The sequence below is a fragment of the Panthera pardus genome, unplaced genomic scaffold (genome assembly GCF_024362965.1).
Source record: "Panthera pardus isolate Hobbes unplaced genomic scaffold, ASM2436296v1 HiC_scaffold_27, whole genome shotgun sequence".
In the NCBI taxonomy this organism is placed as follows: Eukaryota; Metazoa; Chordata; class Mammalia; order Carnivora; family Felidae; genus Panthera; species Panthera pardus.
Window position 1 is genome coordinate 15,124,618 of NW_026526843.1, and position 7,602 is coordinate 15,132,219.

Consider the following 7,602-nt stretch of genomic DNA (forward strand, 5'->3'; position numbering starts at 1 on the left):
AAACGTATTCTGTTGGTCATGTAAAGAAAATTCACATTTGCAATCCTTCCATCATTAGCCTATATAGTAATTTTAAAAAAAATCACAGGCACATGCAATATTACAGGCATAGGGATTCCAAGATAATCAGCTATGTTCCTTGCCTTCAAGAACAATTAGTCCAGCTGAACAGAAAAGAGAGAGGGGTTCCCGACTGGCTCAAATCAGTGGAGTCTGCAACTCAATGTCAGGGTCCCGGGTCGAAGCCCCACATTGGGTCTAGAGATTACCTTAAAAACTAAAATTTAGGGGAGCTTGGGTGGCTCAGTCTGCAAGTCTTCAGCTCAGGTCCCGATCTCACGGTTTAGGAGGTTTAGGAGTTCGAACCTCGTGTCAGGCTCACTGCTCACAGTGGGGAGCCTGCTTGGGATTCTCTCTCCCCCCCCCCCCCCCCCCCGCCTCCCTCTCCCCCTCCCCCGCTTGCGCTCTCTCAAAAATAAACGTTTTTAAGAAAATAAAAGTTACACCTACAAAACGAAAAGGAAATGAGAAAGAGGTCCCATACAATAGAGCGGGGCTTACAACAACAGCCGTTAAAAATGCTGTGGCTTCTTTCCCTTGGCTGCGTCAGGCACTAAGTAGGTATAATCAATCTGTGACTATCCCTGCTTCTAGGAAACACACACTTTCTATTTAGCAGCAGAAGGGGCCACTGAGACACACAAGGGGGCTCTCAAGCGGTTCGGAAAGATGGGAGAGTAGCTGACGAAGACGACGGAGTAAAAGTAAAACGCGCAACTGAAATCTGGGTCAAAAGACGCTTTTTCTTGCACTACCTGGCCACTTGAAGGTTCGAAATCGCTCCCCAGGCCAGAGTTTAAAAGTAAAACATGAAACCACCTTCAGAGTTGAAGGCATTTCCTCCTTTGGTATTAAGGGGAGAGAAATTCGCCTCAAGATGGTCAGTTTCCAATATATCTCTAATACGGCTCAGCCGACTTGAATCTGCCCTCGCTAGGTTTTAAGTTTTCCTTGCAACGCCACACACCCCGTTAAAACGCCGCGCTTTTTCAGACCTTGTCTAAACATCTGCAAAGAGTTCCTTGCTGTTCCTGGTCAAGTCGCAACGTTCGCGCTTTTGAACTTCTGTCGTTTAAGCGAACATTCCACGAGACGAACTCGAATTTCACAACTACGGCGTCTCAGGCAAAGCTCTGAAATGCGCAAGTCACGTGGGCCACGCTTCTAACGGCAAAGCCCGGCCTCGAGGAGCTTCACCCCCGAGGTGGAAAGGCGGGGGGACCAGAGTCCCCCCCCCCCCGTTTCTAGGGAAATGAGGCACTGAGCTCCGGGGGGGGGGGGGGGGCTGCAGGGCTCTATCCTGACGGACACAACAAAACACACAACCCCCCTCCGCCCCCCGCCAAAAAGGCCAAAAGAACAAAAAGGCAAAGAGAAAAGGAACCGCGTCCACCCATAAAACAGCGTTGCAGGCTCACAAAGGAAATAAAACTTCTTTCCTCATTTTTTCGACTCACCCGAAACCAACTTCTCCCCCCACGTGGCCGGGGCTGCGAGGGGTTCCGCAGATCCCATCAGCACGATCAACGGTCTGGCCACCGGAACAACGGTGTCCTCACGAGGACCGAGGACGACCGTTGGCTCGTTTTCAAGCCGAAGCGCGAGACGGCCCCGCCTACTGCCCGTAGATTGGGTCACGTGGCCGAGTCCTGGCCAATGAAATGGGAAGAGCGTGAACGCCCCTCCCCCACCAACGCCCCCTGGCGTGGGCAGCCGCACGCCCTCCCCCACCGTCCAGGAGGGCTTGTTTTGATTCAAAACTGGGGAACAAGTTCTACCCATTCTCTTGCACTGCCCAGCTGGCCGCTAGAATTGTTTGGCTGCCTCGTGTAACATTTTTCTCGCCCCTCGCTTGCACTCCGGAGGCAAATACAGATTCTGAGGTCCGGGAGGCTTGCAAGAGCCACTTGCAGAGGAGACCACGGACAGCTTGGAGCCGTGAAATGTACATACAAGAAGACAATGTTATTTGTTAGCCCTCCTCACCTCCCCGCTAAGTACACCTTAGAGTGGTTTGGAGTACCAAGTGATCCCAGGGCCTGGCACATATTGTTATAGAAGTGGTTACTATTATTCTTTGTTTTGAAGAGATTGTCTCTTCAGAAACATTTGCTAGCTGTATAATTCAAGGACAATTCTATTCTGGAAGCTTCCTTTCTCCTATGAAAATGGAGAAAACTCATTTGCCAAATGTTCCCTGATATATACGAAAAACATATATATTTGGATGCAATTATCCCCCAATATAAAGCAAAGAGGTTCAGAGGACAGAAAATTGAACAAGATCTACAAGGTCCCTGCTCTCATGATGCTTACATTCTAGCATGGGGCAAGATTACAAACATAAAAACGAATAATTAGAATAAAACAATACACGATCTATCTAGTATTATACAAAGAACAGCTCATTACTGACTTTTCTGTAAAATCAGGGAATGGTGGGGATTGGGATCAGCCCCACCAAAGCTCATGAGCTGAGGGGAGAAGTGTGGTCCCTTAAGTAACATTAAGGGGTCTGTAATATACTGAATTGTAAAATGTTTAAGTTCCTGCCCCTGATATACACAAGCTGTATAATGTTCTCCCCTTGAGTGTGGGCAGGGCCTGTGAATATGATGTGACAGCACTCCTGTGATTATGTTACATTATATGGCAAGGATGAAAGGATTTTTCAGATGTAAGGTCCCTGATCAGTTGATAAGTCACTCAAAAGGGAGAATTTATTGGGTGGGCATGACCTAATCAGGTGAACCCTTTTAAAAGCACCCTTTCTGTCACCTGGCTTGGAGACCAAACAACAGGATGATTGATTCCTTTCTTTAGGTCACGACCAGCTGACACTTTGAGAGAAGCAGAATTTGCTCTTTGCCTCTGTCCCTAAAGACGATAAAACTTTCGTTTTTACAGTTGATACATCCCCTCTGAGTGGGGAGACATTTCGTCACCCCATTTCGTGCTGTGATTTAATCTCATTTCTTCTAAATTAATTACATGCTGCTTCCCTTCTCCCTCATCCCTCAGTGTGTAGTGAGGAGAGATTCTAGCTCGACCTCTTGATACCTGAGGTCAGAGGACCAGAATCCGGAAGCAGGCCCCGTGGTTTACTTTTCATATATTTCTTTTATTATTGAGGTATAGTTCTTGTAGCATTAAACTTACCATTTTAATGTGGCCAATTGAGTAGTTTTCAGTATATGGACTATGTCATATAGCCATCCCCCCTGTCGAATTCTAGAACTTTCTACCACCCCACCTCCCCCCAAAAAACCTGTCCCAATTAGCAGCCAGTCCCTATTCTGACCCCCTCTCCCCACTTTTTCTATTACCTTATTAAGCTTTCCATCTGTATGAACCTGCCTACTCTGGATATTTCATATAAATGGAATTAACATGTGTCCTTTCGTCTCTGACTTATTTCACCCAGCATAACGTTGTCGAGGTTCATCTACGTTGTGGCGTAGCTGCCACATACAACATCCATGATGTAGTACGCTCCTTTTTGTGACTGAATCATATTCCATTCTGCAGATAGGCCATTTTTTGTTCATCCATCCATCCATTGACGGACATTTGTGGGGTTTCCACTTTTGTGGGCTACCATGGATTATGCTGCTATGAACATTTGTGAACATATTTTTTGACATGCAAACATGTTTTCGATTATTTTGGGTATATATCAGCGAGTTTCTTTGCTGGGTCACATGGTAATTGTGTGTTTAACCTTTTGATAAACCGCCAAACGATTTTCCACCTAGGGGGCGCCATTTTACATTCTCACCATACGCAGCGTATGAGGGTTCCAATTTCTCCTCATCTTTGCCAACGCTTGTTGTTTTTCAGCTTTTTTTTTTTTTTATTAACTGTCCCGGTGGGTGTGAAGCGTTACCTCATTGTAGTTTTGATTTACAACTCCTTAATAGCTAATGGTGTGGAGCGTCTTGGCATTGGCTTATTGGACATTTCCGTATCTCTTTTGGAGCCATGTCTATTCAAATCCTTTGCCCAAGTTCCAACTGGGTTGTTTTTCTTTCTGTTGATGAGCTATGAGAGTTCTTTATATATTCTGGCTGTTAAACTCTTACCACATATGTGATTTGCAAACATTTCTCCCATTTGTGGGTTGTCTTTTCACTCTCTTGATAGTGTTCGTCAATGCACAAAAGTTTCATTTTACTTTTTTAAGTTTTATTTTTTAAGTTTATTTATTTTGAGAGAGACAGAGACAGTGCCATGTGGGGTAGGGGCAGAACGAGAGGAAGAGAGAGAAAATCCCAAGCAGACTCCTCACTGGCAGCACAGAGCCCGACATGGGGCTGGAATTCATGAAACCGTGAGATCATGACCTGAGCCAAAACCAAGAGTCAGACACTTAACCAACCGTGCCACCCAAGTGCCCCAATGCACAAAAGTTTTAAATATTATCAAGCCTAATATATCTATTTTTTCTTTTGCTGCCTGTGATTTGGGTGTCAAATTTAGGAAATCATTGCCAAATCCAAAGTCATTCAGATTCACCCCTATGTTTACTTCTAAGAGTTTTATAGTTTCAGCTCTTCCATTTAGGTTTCTGATCCTTTTTTTTATTAAGTAGGCTCTATGCCCAATGTGGGGCTTGAACTAATGACCCCAAAATCAAGAGTTGAATGCTCTACCGAGTGAGCCAACTGGGTGCCCCAATTTTTGATCCATTTTTAATTAATTTTTTAAGAGAGTAGATCTTTTTTGTTTTAATGTTTATTTATTTTTGAGAGAGAGCACAAGCAGGGGACGGGCAGAGAGAGAGAGTGAGACAGAGGATCAGAAGCAGGCTTTGCACTGACAGCAGAGAGCCTGATGCAGGGCTCAAACTCACAAACCGTGAGATCGTGACCTGAGCTGAAGTTGGACACTTAACTGCCTGAGCCACCCACGTGTCCCTAATTAATTTCTGATTATAGTATGAGGTAGGAGACCAAACTCATTCTCTAACATGTGGATATCTAATTGTTCCAGTGCCATGTCTTGAAAAGTCTATTCCTTCCCCATTGGATGATCTTTTATCTATCTATTTGTCTATCTACCTACCTACCTACCTACCTACCAACCTATCTCTTTATTTATGTATTTTAGAGAAAGAGAGAGCATGACGAGTGAGCAAGGGGCACAGAAAGAGAATCCTGCGAGGTGCATAAACAGAGGGAGACGGGGAAGAACAGAGGGTTGGAGCCTGGAGTTGGGCTCAAGCTCACCCAAAGCAGGGCTGGAGCTCATGAACCCCAAGATCATGACTTGAGCCAAAGTCAGATGCTTAACCGACTGAGCCACCCAGGCTCCCCTGGATGATCTTCTTGATTACTGGAGTTTTGTAGCAAGTTTTGACATTGGGAAATTTGAGTCTTCCGAGGTTGTTCTTTTTTGGTAACCCTGGGTCCTTTGCATTTCCATATGAATTTTAGGAACATCTTGACTATAGCTTCTCTTGTTTTCGTTTTTGTTTTTGTTTTGGCTGGGTACAGTATACTTTATTGATGGTACATGATAAAGTAGGGTTCCCCAAGCCCCTCCCCTTCTTCAGGGGGTCTGGGACGGAAACTATGTAAGGTCGGGAGATTCTCAATGTGTTGGGGGATGATGAGTTAGAGCAAGGACTCCCCAGAAGGGAGGGCCTCTCTCTTCCTCTTGCTCTTGCTGGGACTGGTGGTCCAGGGAGCTCCTACTCCTTGGAGGCCATCTGGACCATAAGGTCCACCACCCGGTTTCTGTAGCCAAATTCATTGTCATCCCAGAAAATGAGCTTGAGAAAGCAGTCATTGAGGGCAATGCCAGCCTCAGCATGGAAGGTGGAAGAGTGAGTGTCGCTGTTAAAGTCACAAGAGACAACCTGGTCCTCAGCGTACCCCAGGATGTCCTTGAGGGGGTCCTTTGATGCCTGCTTCACCACCTTCTCTTTGTTTTTAAGCTTATTTATTTATTTATTTATTTTCAGAGACAGAGAGCAAGCATGAGCAGGGGAGGGGCAGAGAGAGAGAGAAAGAGAATCCCAAGCAGGCCCTACACTGTCATTGCTGAGCCCGACACAGGGATTGATCTCGGAAACCGCGGGATCATGACCCGAGCTGAATTCAAGAGTCAGACGCTTAACTGACTGAGCCAACCAGGTCCCCTGCTTCACCACCTTCTTAATATCATAGTATTTGGCAGCTTTCTCCAGGCGGCAGGTCAGGTCCACAATGGCCACGTTGGCGGTGGGGACCCGGGAGGCCATACCAGTGAGCTTCTCATCCGGCTCAGGGATGACCTTGCCTACAGCCTTGGCAGTGCTAGTAAAAGCAAGGAGAGTGTTCTGGGCAGCCCCTCACCATCACACCACAGCTTCCCAGAGGGGCCCTCCGCAGTCTTCTGGGTGGCAGTGGTGGCATGGACTGTGGTCACGAGTCCCTCCATGATGCCAAAGTTGTCACGGATGACCGTGGCCGGAAGGGCCAAGCAGTTGGTGGTGTAGGAGGCATTGCTGGCGTTCTTGAGGGCGTTGTCGTACTTCTCTTGGTTCACACCCATCACGGATGTGGGGGTATCAGCAGAAGGGGCAGAGGTGATGACCCTCTTGGCCCCACCCTTCAAGTGAGCCCCAGCCTTCTCCATGGTGGTCAAGACCCCGCCGGACTCCACAATACTCGGCACCAGCATCACCCTATTAGATGTTGGGGGGATCTTGCTCCTGGAAGATGGAGATGGGCCTTCCGCTGATGACGAGTTTCTTGTTCTCAGCCCTGACCGTGTTGTGGAATTTGCTGTGGGTGGAATCATACTGGAACATGTAGACTATGTAGCTGAGGTCAACGAAGGGGTCATGGACGGCGATGATATCCACTTCGCCAGGGTTAAAAGCAGCCCTGGTGACCAGGCACCCAATACGGCAAATCCATTTAATTTGACCTTCACCATCGTGTGTCGGGGACATGGCCGGCACTGCACGAGAAGATGCGGCTGTCTGTTGGACGGGGAGAAGAGAGCCTTGATCGTAGCTTCTTTTTTTTTTTTATAAATTTTTTTTAAATGTTTATTATTTTTGAGGGAGAGACAGAGAGCGAGCAGGCGAGGGGCAGAGAGAGAGGGAGACACAGAATCGGAAGCAGGCTCCAGACTTCGAGCTGTCAGCACAGAGCCCGACGCGAGCCTCGAACCCACAGACCGTGAGGTCATGACCTGAGCTGAAGTCGGCCGCTCAACCGACTGAACCAGCCAGGCGCCCCGATCGTAGTTTCTTAAAGTGAGCTGAGCTTCTAGCCACGACCCCAGTTCCGTGTCGATTAGCAGCGCTTTTCATTTTTGAGGAGGTGGAAGTAAGGGAAGGGGCACACCAGAGGGCTACAGGTCCCAGGCCCTTGGGACTTCGGTGAGTCTGTGCAGCAGAATTCACAAAGGGAGCAGTAAGGCTCTGAAGTACCCCTTCTCAAGCTTTCAGGAATCACGCAGTGATCTGCTTGTAAAGCAGGTTCTGATCTAGTAGGTCTGGGGGCCTGAAACTTTATTTCTTTTTTTTTAAGTTTATTTATTTATTTT

The 7,602-nt window shown here is 47.1% G+C and overlaps 1 pseudogene; it reads right to left on the reverse strand.

Annotated features, from left to right (window-relative positions):
* Positions 1 to 5,732: 5,732 nt before the first annotated feature.
* Positions 5,733 to 6,984, reverse strand: LOC109250448 (glyceraldehyde-3-phosphate dehydrogenase-like; annotated as a pseudogene).
* Positions 6,985 to 7,602: the final 618 nt, after the last annotated feature.